Source organism: Urtica dioica, chromosome 9, assembly GCF_054948205.1.
Source record: "Urtica dioica subsp. dioica isolate 48M chromosome 9, U.dioica_male_clone48M_v1_H2, whole genome shotgun sequence".
In the NCBI taxonomy this organism is placed as follows: Eukaryota; Viridiplantae; Streptophyta; class Magnoliopsida; order Rosales; family Urticaceae; genus Urtica; species Urtica dioica.
In genome coordinates this window covers 10,567,725-10,584,200 of record NC_142764.1, presented here as the reverse complement: position 1 = coordinate 10,584,200, position 16,476 = coordinate 10,567,725, and positions in this window count along the sequence as shown.

The window sequence follows — 16,476 nt, the reverse complement described above, 5'->3', positions numbered from 1 at the left end:
GTAATAGATGTATCGAAATTTGTTTTATGATTGATTTTGGTAAAAGTGTCATGGGATTGATAATATTAATGCCAATATCCATTCGTTTAAATCTTGGATACCGAACAATATTATCGTATGCACTAGTAAATAGTAATACTATTTTTTTGTTTTGAATTGTTTTTTTTCACATTAGAACTCGGGTCTCTAATTAAAATTATGAGATAGGGTCTGGATCATAAATGGGTCTATTAAAAAAATAATCAACTTAAACGTTTGACATTGCTAAACAACTAACGTTTGATTAATTTTAGGTAAATAGACATTTTCAGATGTAAATCTTTTGTAAATAGCCGTAATTTTCATATAGTAAACGTTGACTATTTACATAAGATTTACGTTTGAAAGTGACTACTTACCTAAGATTATTTACCAAACGTTGGCTATTTAATAATGTCAAACTTTTAAATTGGGTATTTTCCTAATTTTCTGATTATAAATCCATATATAGTAGGATTATATCATAAAGTTTATCTTTAGATGCCAAAAGCTATAGAAAACGCGGCATACCAACCACTAATCATGTATGCAAACAAAACAGGCTCTGAATAAACCACGATCATCATATTCATGCAGCTAATATGTAATATCGTTACATTCACGCATGTGTTCTGTTGATCTCAAAGTCATTTATGTGATCCGGATGTTAAAAAAAGCTTTAAAAAAAGCTTTAATAACATTATTTTTGTTTCAGCGTCGACCTTTAGGAGGATGTCTCCTTAGCCGTGAATAATCTGCCACAAAAGTCGAGAAAACCGGCGTACGCGACGGCAAGGAAGACGATGACTGTTTTGCAAATTTTCTCATGGATTTGTTCTCTGCAATTTCAAACAAATAAAAAATTCATTAGCCCAACCTTTTGTGTAAACCAATCTGTTAATACTGAGCTATACATATTAGGGAGACGATAGTTTGCTATAAAATTGTTCCACATGAATGTTTAGAATTGTGTGATAACACATAGTGAGTCCGGCCCAGTGGAATTTTTCGGTAACATAAAAATATGATTTTTTTAGCATAGACAAAATATGATTTTTTTTAGAAGTAACAAAACATGATATTTAATATATTATACATAAACATATACATATACATATATTACATTCAAATATAAATTAAGACGAACCTAAAGTGTTGGCTGAATGAAAAGGAAGAAGAATTTGGGCGATGATGAGAAGTAACAGCAGAAAATATCGGATTGAGCAGTCCCACTCCGGCAGTTGCAAACCACCAGTTGTGTATGGCTTTATGTATTGCTCCTTAACTGTGACCCAATTTATAGTGAAATTCTGATTAGACGCACAGACAAGATGTCGCACACAATGTATTGACAATGTGTCTGACAACTTGCTTTAGCACAGATTATGGATAAACAACAAAACAGTGCAGTAAACAAAGTACACACGATATGGTTACCCAGTTCGGTGAAACACACCTACATCTGAGGGCACGCTGCCAGTGGAAAGGTTTTTCACTATCTTGTAGTCAATAGTACACACAAGGTTTATATCTGATTACAATCAACAAATCAATAAAACCTAGAGACTATTACCACCAGTGATCACCTAGTCAGGGACTCCCCCTGAATTTGAGCTCCGTCTCAATTCCACCCTTCGAGCAACCTCCTAGCTCGGATGACCAAGTCTTCAGCTGTACGTAAACCTTCAATCACGAGAACACAAAACCCAACTCTCACAGACACTCAATCTTTGTGGAATAGTGTTTGAGAGAAAACACCGCTTATCACCAAAACACACAGCCTCCCAGTCCGCCGGTCTTGCACGTCTAAGAGCTCTCAGTGTTTGATCAAAAGCGTCAAAGCTGCTAAGGGGGAGCGTATGGCTTTTATAGCAGCTGTACAATCCTGGAAGGTATCTCGGGTTTCCTTACCCGGCCTCAAGTGAATATCAGAAAGTAAAGACTCCAGCGAGGCGAATAATGTGCAATGAAGACATCAGCAGCGAGATATCTTGTAATGAAGGCAGAAGCGAGAAGATATCTCGAAGTAATGACAGCAGCAAGGCAATATTTCTCAATCAATTCACCAGCGAAGCAATCTGTCAAAACCGGAAACTTGCCTGAAAAAGAGTCTGCACACAGGAGGAAAGATGTCATACCAAAAGAGGAAACATAACGACAGACATCTTTCCACACATCTTGTGTTGGAATTGATCTAGGGTTTAAGAAAAAGTTTAACGCTTCGCAAAGCGGCGGAATTTTAAAAATTTTCTTTTCAAGTAAAAACAGTTTTTACTAACCTAGACAAAGAGCAAGTACATGTAATTAAAAACTATTATGAGTATAGAAGTTTACTCACCTTTCTTGAAGCTTGAACCTTGAAGAAGCTTTTGGAAAGTTTGCAACGCTCGTCTCCCCTCGCAGCACGTCTCTCTTTCTTTCCTCGGCACCTCGAGCAACCACGAAAGTTTCTATCACTAAATCACTCGAAATAAAGGAATTAGTGAGTGTGCACTTTTAAACACTACGACTTAAGAACGAGTCTTGAAGTCGCAGAGCTAAACACTAGGTCAAATGAGGACCTATGTGCCAAAACAAAAAATCGAAAATAAACTAGAGAGAGAGAGAGGATTTCGGCCACAACTTCTAGAGAGAGAGTCTCTCAAATCTCTTAAACTTGGATGAATGAAATGTGAGGAAATGAGGCTCCTATTTATGGGAGAGGTCTCACATTCTATAAGGTAGTTTCCTCTTCTATAGAATATCACATATTCATGAGCCAATTACCTCTTTTCCCACTTGAGATGCTCGGCCAACATAGGCTTCAATAAGCCTTGGATTTGTTTCCTATTTTGTTCCAGGCCTTGCTTTGACTCTCTCTTGGCCGAAGTTATGCTTTCCTTCTAGAGGAAATTTGTTTCCTCTTTTTCTTTTGGCAAGTATCTTGATACATTTATGCACAAAATAATCTCTCCTATTTCTCTATAGGGTAGGCGCCCATATTGTCTAGAAAAGGCTTCTAGAAGCTTTTCCATTTATTCATGAGAACATGAAAAAAAGCCCATTAAGAATTTTCAGTAAAATTCTTATGAAACGAAATTAATTCACAAGGCCCAATGATCAAGTCATGGCCGAGTGACATTAAGTCATCAAATGAGCTTGTCAAAAAATTTATTGACATTCATTTCATCCTTTGTCTGAAAAGACAAAAATACCCTTTTAACTATTTTCGTTCTTGTTTTGACTTAGCTTCCAGTTTAACTATTCCTATCGATGTGATTCGTGACAGTGACCTCATGGACCCAAATGAACAAAGCTTGAGCTAAACAATTGGACTCAAAAGTTCACAAACCTTTTCCAAGTTTAGCTTAATGCCAACTGACTCCACTAAAGAGCTGACACTGAAAATCTCTCGGTTCAAATGAATTTGTTTTCTACTCAAGAATTCGACCTAATTATAATGAGCGGATCCACTGAATATTATCTATGCTACCCTTCATGAATGTCATCAGCTAGTCGGGATTTACTAAATTACCATTTTACCCTTCTAGCTGTTATTTCCTCAACTCCTTTGTCGCTTGTGAATAAGTTAGAAACAATGTATTGACGAGGAGCTAACAAGTCACATTGTTTCATCCAAAAGAGTCAGGACTCAATTTGGACACTGGCCAGTTCATTTATTCACACTCCAAGGAACAAAGCATGAGGTGACATACATTGCATTTCAGCAATCTTGTACATGAATTCCATATCTATGAGAACTTCACAAAGTTACTCATGACATACTCACAACTTAGTACTTCACCAATAGGCCCTGTTCGGAATCACATAGTGAGTCCGAACTCTGACTTTCTCAAATGAGAATACTAAGGTGTGAAATGGCATGTCTCATTTCAGGATTAAGATAAGCATGATGCAATTCATACATAGTGACTTCGAGACATAAGTGGTTAAATGGTTTGTTCTTATCTTGTCTCTAGAAGTGCACTGGTCAATTGAGTACCTTCGGAAGATACCTAGAAGAACTATAGAGTCTCCAACTCTCAATGCCTCATAACCAGACATCATAGATTCTTCTAACAATCGTACTGAGGTCAATAGTCCTTTGACCCTAAGATTGCGAATATATCGTTTTAAGCAAACTACGAAGAGTTTGTTCATGCAAATCTACATTTGTCTCTTCGTAAGTTGTTAAGTTTGTTTATGGACTAAAAGACTAAGGTTTTATCATAAAGCTTCAGACAAGGAAGATTGAATGAACGTTTCAACTTTATATTAATGAATAAGCAATTACAAGCAAGAGTCTTCGTAAGACTATATGACATCAAATGTACATAAATAGACACTACTACTCTTCTTGTGGGCACCATTGACAACATCTTGCACTAAAAAATAAAGTCAATGAATAACGTATCAACAATCTCCCCCTTTGGCTATTTTTTAGGCAAACACTTCCAGGACCAGTTCTCATACAAGCGTCATAACCAGAGAAGAGAGTCAAAATAAATGACCTTAAGACGCCTCTCTCCCTGATTGCCTCAAAATAATACCAAAGGCAAGGATAGACCAACACAGAGGGAGGAACAACAGCCTGTAAAGGAATGAGAACTAGAACAACAACATATCATTAACCAGCAAAAGTACGAGAAAGCTGTCTTACAAACCATCTAGAGAGAACACTCAGTCTGAATCACAAGCAACAGTAGCGAAGAAAACCAACAAAAAGATGTCTAAGAGGAAGTTAGATGTTACAGACCAGAACAAATAAACATCAACTAGAGGGATTAGAAACATCGTTGGTATGACCTTCAGGACCCTGTGAATCGCTACTGACATCATCCTCTGTATCTTCATCATCAGGACAAATAGAAGGACTCGGCTGAGAGGTAGTTGCACCATCAGTGGTAGAGGAAGGAGTCATGACAGAGATAAGTCGCTCACAAGCGGTCTTCCTTCGAGTAGAGATGTCAATGATTTCCTTGAGAGCAGCTACTTCTTCCAACAGGCCTTTGAGAATATCGCTCTTGGCATTTTCCGACAGGGGAGCAACTTTGATGGTACGACCAAGGGAGACAGAAGTTGCGACAGAAGGCATAACAAGATCTCTGGCATGTTTCCCTTCAAATAACTTAGGACTGAAGGAGAGTTCACTGGGAGGTTTACCTGCAATGTCATCAGCCCTTAGAAGATCTCTCTTCTGAGCCACCAGCATACCTGACAAGAGAGAGGGAAATGTTGTCAATGGTGCCCACAAGAAGAGTTGTAATCTTTATATTGTACATTTGATGTAATAAAGTCTCACGAAGACTCTTGCTTGTAATTGCTTATTCATTAATAAAAAGTTGAAACGTTCATTCATTCTTCCTTTTCTGTTTGAAGCTTTATGATAAAACATTAGTCTTTAGTCCATAAACAAACCTAACAACTTACGAAGAGACAAATGTAGATTTGCATGAACAAACTCTTCGTAGTTTGCTTAAAATGATATATTCGCAATCTAAGGGTCAAATGACTATTGACCTCAGTATGATTGTTAGAAGAATCTATGATGTTTGGTTATGAGGCATTGAGAGTTGGAGACTCTATAGTTCTTCTAGGTATCTTCCGAAGGTACTGAATTGACCAGTGCACTTATAGAGACAAGATAAGAACAAACCATTTAACTTCTTATGTCTCGAAGTCACTACGTATGAATTGCATCGTGCTTACCTTAATCCTGAAATGAGACATGTCATTTCACACCTTAGTAATCTCATTTGACAGAGTTCGGACTCACTATGGGATTCTGAACAAGGCCTATTGATGAAGTACTAAGTTGTGAGAATGTCATGAGTAACTTTGTGAAGATCTCATAGATATGGAATTCATGTACAAGATTGCTGAAATGCAATGTATATCACCTCATGCTTTGTTCCTTGGAGTGTGAATAAATGAACTGGCCAGTGTCCAAATTGAGTCTTGACTCTTTTGGATGAAACAATGTGACTTGTTAGCTCCTCGTCAATACATTGTTTCTAACTTATTCACAAGCGACAAAGGAGTTGGGGAAATAACAGCTAGAAGGGTAAAATGGTAATTTTGTAAATCCCGACTAGCTGATGATATTCATGAAGGGTAAACACTGATAATATTCTGTGGATCCACGCATTACAATTAGGTTGAATTCTTGAGTAGAAAATAAATTCATTTGAACCGAGAGATTTTCAGTGTCAACTCTTTATTGGAGTCAGTCGACATTAAGCTAAACTTGGAAAAGGTTTGTGAACTTTTGAGTCCAAGTATTTAGCTCAAGCTTTGTTCATTTGGATCCATGAGGTCACTGTCACGAATCACATCGAGTAGGAATAGTTAAACTGGAAGTTAAGTCAAAATAAGAACGAAAATTGTCAAAAGGGTATTTTTGTCTTTTGAGACATAGCATGAAATGAATGTCAATAATTTTTTTTTGACAAGGTCATTTGATGACTTAATGTCACTCGGCCAAATTAGATCAATTGGGCCTTGTTGATTAATTTAATTTCATAAGAATTTGATTGAAAGTTCTTATTGGGCCTTTCTCATGTTGTCATGAACAAATGAATAAGCTTCTAGAAGCTCCTTCTAGAGTGATGTGTGGCGCCCAAATACCTAAGAGAAAGAGATAATATTTTGTGCATAAATGTATCATGATACTTGCCAAAAGAAAAAGAGGAAACAAATTTCCCACACATGAATTAAGGGAATCGGCCAAGTAGACAAAAGGCAAGGCAAGGAACAAAAAAGGAAACAAATCCAAGCCTTCTAGAAGGCTGCCTTGGCCGTGTGGAATAAGAGGGAAATGGGCAATATTTGCTCATGAATATGTGATATTCTATAGAAGAGGAAACTACCTTATTGAAGGTGAGACCTCTCCTATAAATAGGAGCCTCATTCCACACATTTCATTCATCCCAAGTTCTAGAGATTTGAGAGCTTCTCTCTCTAGCTTGGCCGATCCTCTCTCTTTCTCTCTCTCTCTCTCTCTATCCAATTTCATTTTATTGTTTTGGCACCTAGGTCCTCATTTGACCTAGTGTTTAGCTCTGCGACTTCGAGACTCGTTCTTAAGTCGTAGTGTTTAAAAGTGCCCACTCGCTAATTCCTTTTCTCTCGAGTGATTTAGTGATAGTAACTTTCGTGGTTGCTCGAGTTGCCGAGGAAGGAAGAGAGACGTGCTGCGAGGGGAGACGAACGTTGCAACCTTTTTCCAAAAGCTTCTCAACGTTCAAGCATCTAAAAAGGTTAGTAAACTTCTTTGCTCATATTAGTTTTTATTTACATGTGCTTGCTCTTTGTCTAGGTTAGTAAAAACTGTTTTACTTGAAAAAGAAATTTTTTAAAATTCCGCCGCTTACCGAAGCATTAAACTTTTTCTTAAACCCTAGATCTATTCCAACAGGAAAGCCAATAGGAAGCTTCACGGCATAGGACTTAGCATGCTTGGTCAGGTGGTTGAACACAAACTCCCCAAAGTCGAAAGACGCCCGGGTACCAATCTGATAAATGAGGCATGCCAGGTCTGACTTGATGCTTGAACCGTGAGAGGAAGGGGCCCAATTTGTAATACCAATTCTGAGGAAGACAGAGAACCCTTAGAAGGCTAGGTCTTCTTTTCATCGTTAGTGAGCTCTTTGGCAATCACATCCAAGGAGGGAAGCCGATCGACAGTGACAATTTTTCCTCTTCCCAGATACTTGTTGATTGCAGTGGAGGAGACATCAAAGCAGTGGCCACACACGTAGACTTTCCCAAACTCAGGGTGATGAGGCTGGTCAACTTCAGAGGACAAATTGACTATGCACTCTTTCACCAGTTTAGGATAATAAGGCCCGATCCCAGAGACAGTTTTTCCGAGTTGAGCATCGTACAAAAGTTCCATGATCACATCAATCTTCAGGGCTTCCTTAGACAGTTCCTTTTCCGGAAAAATAGATCTGTGATAGACATACCTCCATTTTCAGACGCGATCTTCCTCATGAAAGGAGACATTATCCAGAGGGGCGGCGGGAACATCCTTGGGAAGCTTTTGACCTCCAACAGACTTCCTGGAGATGTGGGACACGAACTCAGAACGGGTATCTTCCTCTTCCTCCTCAATATCCTTCAGAACAACTGGAATTGGCTCCTCAACAGATTTTCCCTTCAGCTTTTTCTTGTTCAAACCCATCTTCACCGGTTTCTTCATCTTCTTCTTAGCAAGGATGGGAGTGGCAGCAACACTTTCTTCCACCACCTTTCTTTTCTTCTTTCTCTTCTCCGACAGAAGAGTGGCTAGGCATACGTCGTCATCTTTCTGAACCTTCTCTTTCAGAGAAGCAAGAATATCCTTTTCAACATCCTGGACTTGATTAGTCGTTCCTTCTTGCCCCAGAGTAGATGTTGGCACATCTTTCGCGACCTCTTGACTCAAACCCAACATGCCTCCAACGACATCCACAGGAATAGGCTCTTGAGCATGGGGTAGCGAATCCCTATCCCTAGGATTATCAATAGGGGTGACAGAGGCTACAGGATTACCTTGAACAATCTGGTGAGGGCTGTCGATGGGAGATCCACCGGTGAGGGTTTCTCCTTCTGGAGCATCATCATCTTTTCTTCCTTCATCAGACGAACTGCTAGAGCTTACATCTCCTGTAATGTCGGTGATCAAGAGAGCGGCTTTCTTGAGCATGGCACTTCTGACGGCGGAGAGGGATGGATTCTCAGGGGGAACTGATGACCCAGCAATTGCACCTCCGGCCTGACCATCGGCGCGTTCACTGGGGCGCAGTCCCCGTACCCTAACATCATGCATGTTGCTTTCAGCGCCAGGTTTCTTTGTCGCGACATTTTTCCTTTTCATTATGGCTTTCACTTTCTCTGAGGGAGTGGTTGTGCTGATCCCGCTTCTGGTGCCAACCATCTTGAATAGAATTTTTAGAAAACTGCCACACAGGTAACCGTCGAAAAGGGTAAGCGAGCAAATATGGGAATCAAAGCTCAAGAACTGCGAAGAAAAACAGAAAATTTCAAAATTCGAACACAAGGTAACTTCCCTTTCTTTCTCGAGAATGGAACCGTCTGCATGAATGAGAGCAAGGCACGGAGAGATACGACGTCGTGACATAAAGTGGGCCTTGATCGATCTTAGGCCCAGAGAAACAACAATTGGCGCTTTAGCCCGGCAAAACAGTCGAATGGGCCAACCAGATAAATGGGCCCATGAGAAAAATTTCACAAAGGGAACGTGAACAAGAATCAGAGAGGAATCAACACAGATGATAAGACCAACAATCCCTCCAATAAAAAGTAATTGCTATTGTTCAATAACACATAATCCTAAGGAGGATCTGAGATTTTCAAACCGGTTAGCATCTAAAGCCTTGGTGAAAATATCTGCAAGCTGTTTTTCAGTGTGAATGTATTCGAGTTTGATCTTCTTATCTTCCACAAGATCTCGAATGAAGTGATGTCTGATCTCAATGTGCTTGGTCTTACTGTGTTGAACTGGATTCTTTGAGATATTGATGGCCCTGATATTGTCGCAGAATAATGTCATGACATCTTGTCCAACATCATATTCAGCGAGCATCTGTTTCATCCAGAGGAGCTGTGTGCAACTGCTACCTGCAGCGATGTATTCAGCCTCACCAGTGGACAAGGAGATGCAGTTCTGCTTCTTGCTGAACCATGAGATGAGATTGTTTCCAAGGTAGAAACATCCACCAGAGGTACTTTTTCTATCGACCGCGCTACCTGCCCATTCAGCATCACAGTATCCCACAAGCGTAGAGGAAGTATCATAAGTATATAAGAGGCCAAAATGGAAAGTTCCTGAGATGTACCTTATGATTCGCTTGGCTTGAGGCAGATGGCTAGCTTTGGGATTGGCTTGATATCACGCACACACACCTACAGAGTAGGCTATGTCTGGTCGGCTGGCAGTGAGGTAAAGAAGACTGCCAATAATACTCTTGTAGAGGCTTTGATCAACAGAATCTCCATGCTCATCCTTAGTGAGTTTGATGTGAGTAGCGGCAGGGGTCCGCTTGTGAGAAGATTTTTCCAAGCCAAACTTCTTCACCAAGTTTTTTGCATACTTACTTTGGGAGATAAAGATACCATCATTCATTTGTTTGATCTGAAAGCCCAGAAAGTAGTTTAGCTCACCGACCATACTCATCTCAAATTCTGACTGCATTTGTCGAACAAAAAGGTCCACCATCTTGTTTGACATTCCTCCAAAGACGATATCGTCAACATAGATCTGGGCTATCATGAGATTGCCATTCTCCTTTTTCACGAACAAGGTCTTGTCAACTCCACCTCGGGTATAACCATTCTGCACAAGGAACTGGGTCAGTCTCTCATACCATGCTCGAGGAGCCTGCTTAAGGCCGTAGAGAGCTTTTCTGAGTTTGTAGACATGCTATGGAAATCTGGGATCTGTGAACCCTTTTGGTTGTGCTACATAGACTTCTTCATTCAGGTACCCATTGAGAAAAGCACTCTTAACATCCATCTGATAAAGCTTGAATTGCAGGTGACAAGAGATCCCAAGCAGGAGTCTGATGGCTTCAAGTCTCGCAACAGGGGCAAAGGTCTCATCAAAGTCTACACCTTCCACATGTGTATAGCCATGCGTCACAAGTCTAGCGTTGTTCCGAGTTATATTACCATGTTCATCAGATTTATTCTTAAAAATCCACTTAGTTCCAATGACATTCACATTGTCAGGTTTAGGAACTAGCTCCCAGACTTCATTTCTTTCAAACTGAACAAGTTCCTCTTGCATAGCATTGACCCAGTATTCATCATCAATAGCCCCATTAACATTCTTAGGTTCAATCTCAGAAACAAAGCAGAGATTACCAATCATCTCCCGATAGTTAACAGGAGGTTTTGGACGAGTCTTTATTCCTTCACTGATTTCGCCAATCACCTCATGAGCAGGATGATTTTTCTGGATTCTTTTGGAAGAAATTCGTTGTTCAGTCTCAGGAGGAGATCCTTCATCTGGAACAATGTCGCTTACTTTGTCATCAGCACCAGTCCTGACATTTGGGTTTCCAGAAGAGATGTCGTCCAAAGAGTTTTCAGCATCTGTCCTGACATCTGTGTTACTAGGAAAAACTTCATCCTCATCATTAGTACTGTTAGTAACATCATGATCATCGTTTACCACCACATTTATGGATTCCATCATAGTCTTAGTGCGTTTGTTAAAAACACGATAGGCCCGACTATTTATAGAATATCCAAGAAATATACCTTCATCACTTTTAGGGTCAAATTTACGTCGAGGATCTCTGTCAGCAAGTATATAACAAACAGAACCAAAGACATGAAAGTACTTCACATTAGGCTTTCTCCCCCTCCATATTTCATAATGAGTGATGGAAGTACCTGGACGAATAGTAACTCTATTGTGAATATGGCAGGCAGTATTAAGAGTTTCAGCCCATAAATGTGGTGGAATGTCTTTAGCCAACATCATTACTCTAGCCATTTCTTGGAGGGTTCGATTTTTTCTTTCAACAATTCCATTTTGTTGTGGTGTGATAGGAGCAGAAAATTCATGGGCTATCCCTTCTTCAGTACAAAACTTAGCAAAGCTCATGTTCTCAAATTCCCTCCAATGATCACTCCGAATTCTGATCACTTTGCCGATGCTCTCTCCTTTTTCTCTCTGAACCTTCTTACAAAGAGCTTCAAAAACAGCAAAAGTGTCAAATTTCTCACGAATAAATTCAACCCATGTATACCTGGAGTAGTCATCCAGACACACAAACACGTATCTCTTCCCTCTGAGACTTTCGACCTGCATCGGTCCCATCAAATCCATGTGAAGAAGCTCCAGAACACGAGATGTGGTAAGATGTTGCACCATCTTGTGAGACTTCTTGACCTGTTTCCCAATCTGGCATTCACCACAGATTTTTCCTTCAACAATCTTCAGATTTGGGAGACCGATGATGTTGCCTTCTCTGAAACAATTTTTTGCATGCTTCTGAGATTAAGGTGACCAAGTTTTTGGTGCCACAGCTTGGTTTCGTCAGCCTTGGTCAAGAGGCAATTGTTGTTTGGTACGGGTGACCACATGTAGCAGTTGTCATGTGATCTGGTTCCTCGCATAAGTTCATCCCGTTCCTCATTAATCACCACACACTTATCACGACTAAAATTGACACTAAGTTTAGATCACAAAGCTGACTAATACTGATAAGATTAGCAGTAAGTCCTTCTACCAACAACGCCTCAGTCGAGCAAGACATACCAGGATAGTTTAACTGACCTTTACCCACAATTTTGGCTTTTACTCCATCTCCAAAGGTAACATGACAGTTAGAATAAGGTTTCATGTTGGTCAGGAAGGTGTGATCACCTGTCATGTGACGAGAGCAACCACTGTCGAAATACCAGTCACTCCCGGTGGAAGCACTCAGAGATGTGTAAGCAATATTGGCATGATAGGACGTATTTTTCACTCTCCATTCCAGCCGAGTAGAAGGTTGTTGACGAGGTAGGACATTCATGTAACTGGACTTTTGCTGACGGACATTTCTCCCGTATAACCGATAGCAAAAAGGTCGAATATGGTCATTTCTACCACAATAATGGCATACCCAACGAGGTCTGTTGACTAGAGACCTGGTTGGTCTAGAGAGATGATTTCGAGGAAGATCATGAGAATTGTCATTACCAGATGGTTGAGGCATGTTTCGCGACATCTGGCTAGTCTGCTTTTGGGGAACGAACGTAGTCTGGGATGATGAAGCTCCATGGGTATAGCCAAGCCCCTTCATGTTCTTCGCAGGTTTGCCAATGGTGAGGATTTTGTCAAGGCTGTCAGTCCCAGAGTTCAGCATTCTGACTGATTTAGTCATTTGATCAAGTTCCCCATTCAGCCGACTGACTTCCTTCTTCAGATCCACAATCGTCTCTAGGAGCCTTGCCTTATCTTCAGTCAGAGTAAGAATAAGAGCACTCTGTTTGTCGAGAATCTGGGATTCCTCAACCCATTTGGTGTGCAAGGTATTGTATGCTTCATTCATAGCATCATCAGATAGTTCTTCATCTAGAACATATTTCTGAGAGCATTTACCAAATTCGTTAGTGGACTCATGAGTATGGACAGAGGCCGTAAAGGCTACAAAGTTACTTATCTGATCTGAGTCGCTATCTTCATCTTCTTCATCCGAGAGAGTAGCGTTGTATCCCTTTTTCTGTTTCTTGAGGAAGTTGGGACACTCCTTTTGAATATGTCCGAAACCTTCACATTCGTGGCACTGAATGCCTTTGCCTTTGCCAGATCGTTCACCACTTTTACTATTCCTGCGAGGATTAGCATTCTTCTGGAATCGTTGTTGGAAATTGTCCTTGACATCTTGCGAGACATTTTTCCCATTCATCTGGTTGAGTCTTTTCATGACCCTGCTATAATTTTTTGCAAGCATAGCTATAGTATCGTCAATATCATTATCAGAGTCTGAGTATACCTGTTCCTTTTGTTCATGAACAGAGCTTTTGAGGGCCATCCCTCTGTGTTTCTTTTCCACCTTAGGAAGGGAGAGCTCAAAAGTCACGAGGGATCCCATGAGCTCGTCGAACTTTAACGTATTTAGGTCATGAACTTCCTCAATGGCCGTGATTTTCATTTTGAACCTAGGGCTCAAGGCTCTCAGGGTTTTTCGAACAAGATCTTCATTTGTCATTGGTTTCCCGAGAGAATATGATTCATTGGCAAGATCACGGATGCGAACGTTGAACTCAGCAACTGATTCATCCTCGAGCATCGTGAGGGCTTCAAAATTGGTTGTGAGATATTGAAGCTTCTGCTCACGGACCTTTGTAGTTCCCTCATAGGCAGCAACGAGGATTTCCCAGGCCTCTTTGGCACTAGTGCATGCATTTATCAACTTGAAAACATCTTTATCGACTCCGTTAAATATAGCATTAAGAGCACGAGAGTTACCAAGGGCCGCCTCATCTTCAGTGGGGATCTAGTCCTTTTCGGGTTTTGTGCCAGTACGGGCTCCTTTGTCATCAGTAGTCACAGGAGCTTCCCACCCGTGTATCACAGCTTTCCATGTTCGGCTATCAAGGGACTTCATGAAAGCGGTCATGCGTGCCTTCCAATAACCATAGTTGGTTCCGTCGAGTACTGGAGGGCGATTGACAGAACCTCCCTCTCGGGAACTATCCATAATAGGTAATCAGAAAAAAATCCAGGAAACCACCAAAAAGATCAAGGTGCCTGCTCTGATACCAATTGAAATTCTGATTAGACGCACAGACAAGATGTCGCACACAATGTGTTGACAATGTGTCCGACAACTTGCTTGAGCACAGATTATGGATAAACAACAAAACAGTGCAGTAAACAAAGTACACACGATATGGTTACCCAGTTCGGTGAAACACACCTACATCTGAGGGCACACTGCCAGTGGAAAGGTTTTTCACTATCTTGTAGTCAATAGTACACACAAGGTTTATATCTGATTACAATCAACAATTGAATATCACAAAGTAAAGACTCCAACGAGGCGAATAATGTGCAATGAAGACAGCAGCAGCGAGATATCTTGTAATGAAGGCAGAAGCGAGAAGATATCTCGAAGTAATGACAACAGCAAGGCAATATTTCTCAATCAATTCACCAGCGAGGCAATTTGTCAAAACCGGAAACTTGCCTGAAAAAGAGTCTGCACACAGGAGGAAAGATGTCATACCAATAGAGGAAATATAACGACCGACATCTTTCCACACATCTTGCACTAAAAAATAAAGCCAATAAATAACGTATCAACATATAGCATATGTATTCATGATCAGAAAAAGAGGGCTATGATTTCATACTGTTTTATTCGGAAATTAGGCGATGTCAAGTGGCTGTAATATATTGTTTAAAAAAACTAAAGAAAGTGGCTGTAATATATTATATAGACGGCTCTACCACTTTAGTCCAATTGAAACTATAAAATTTAGAAATAGCTATCGTTTTAGAAGTTTTTGATGAGTAGTTATCCGTTCAAGTTTGTTATTTTTCTTTCATATCATACCCTTGAAATAAATCAAGATAAAGTCTCAAGAAAAAACTTCGCCCAAACCAACTTCTTCATTTTCAAAACTGGAAAATAAAAAAACAAAAACACTGTCTTCATTACTTTGAAACAAAAATCCATTTTAATTTTCATTTATCATCACAAATTTTCAGTAATGAGTAAGTACAAAAAATTGGAAATATCCGATAATTAGACATGATTCCCAATAACAAACACATTAACCATAAAAACCAGTTGCAAATATTAAAAAACAAATCTTTTTCATCAACGATTGTTGATTCCGATCTTCATTCAACTGCGGGTTTGATTTTTTTTTTCTCTGGCTTGCTTTTTTTTTTTTATTTATTTTTTTATTTCTGTTTAGAGAATGGGTAACCAAATGCGTGTATAAATTGTTATCCCGTGATCAACAATTTAGCCTTATTTTTTGTGATTTTTAATGAATGTGTGATTTTTTATTTTGTAATAAAAAAATAAAGTGAAAAGGAGGCGGGAAGTTTTGTTGGGTATTAACGTCATTAAGCGCTGTAAATAAAAGCTGATGGTCATTTATAAAAAAATTACAAAAAATGAGCTATATGACAAAATTTAAGATTTCAGGTGGCTATTTATCTATAAGACCCATATTTTATTTAGTTCACAACTAATTAATAAAATATGGAGTTGTGATTATTATGCATCAAGTTGTGATTATTACAAAATATGATTTCGCTGTGTATGATTCCATGATATTATTCGTTTTCTGAATAAGATGCTAAGGGCCTCCGAAATTCCTTACCTAACCAATCATTGATGTGCTTCTTCATTTGTTCCCAGAAGCATGCACTTGCAATAGATATATACCTTACTATTAAGAGGATATTTGTTAGTGATTAATACGATCAAGTTAAAATAATAGTTAAGCTATCATTTAATTAAAAAATATCCAATATTAGTCTATGTTCCCAAATTACCATTTTCAACTGAATTCGGAAATAATCCAATGAACCTCATTTCTTTATAATATATTTTACCCAGATTCGATAAGGTTTCTTCGGTTCGCACAGATCAACTCTGTGAGGTTCTTCGATTTGCATTGCTATTCTCGAGCAGATTAATTCGTCATCAATTCAACAGTTTAATTCTTATTCTCACTATTCAAACGCGTCTATTTTCTGAATCAGTTTAAGCTGTCAATTATATAGATTAGCACAAGTTTTCTCAAGCGGATTAATTCAGCATCTGCTCAACAATTGAGTTTTTAATCAGTTTCCTCCTCTCGTGGTTTTGGTGGATCTACAGTCAAGAATATGAAGCGAGATATGGTCGTGGTCAAGTAACATTTTTTGTTGCCAATGTTTGAGGTTCAAACTCGTGATCTTCTCGGGCCTTTTAGTTGGCATGTCACTGCGTTGGACATTATGCGTGCCACAAA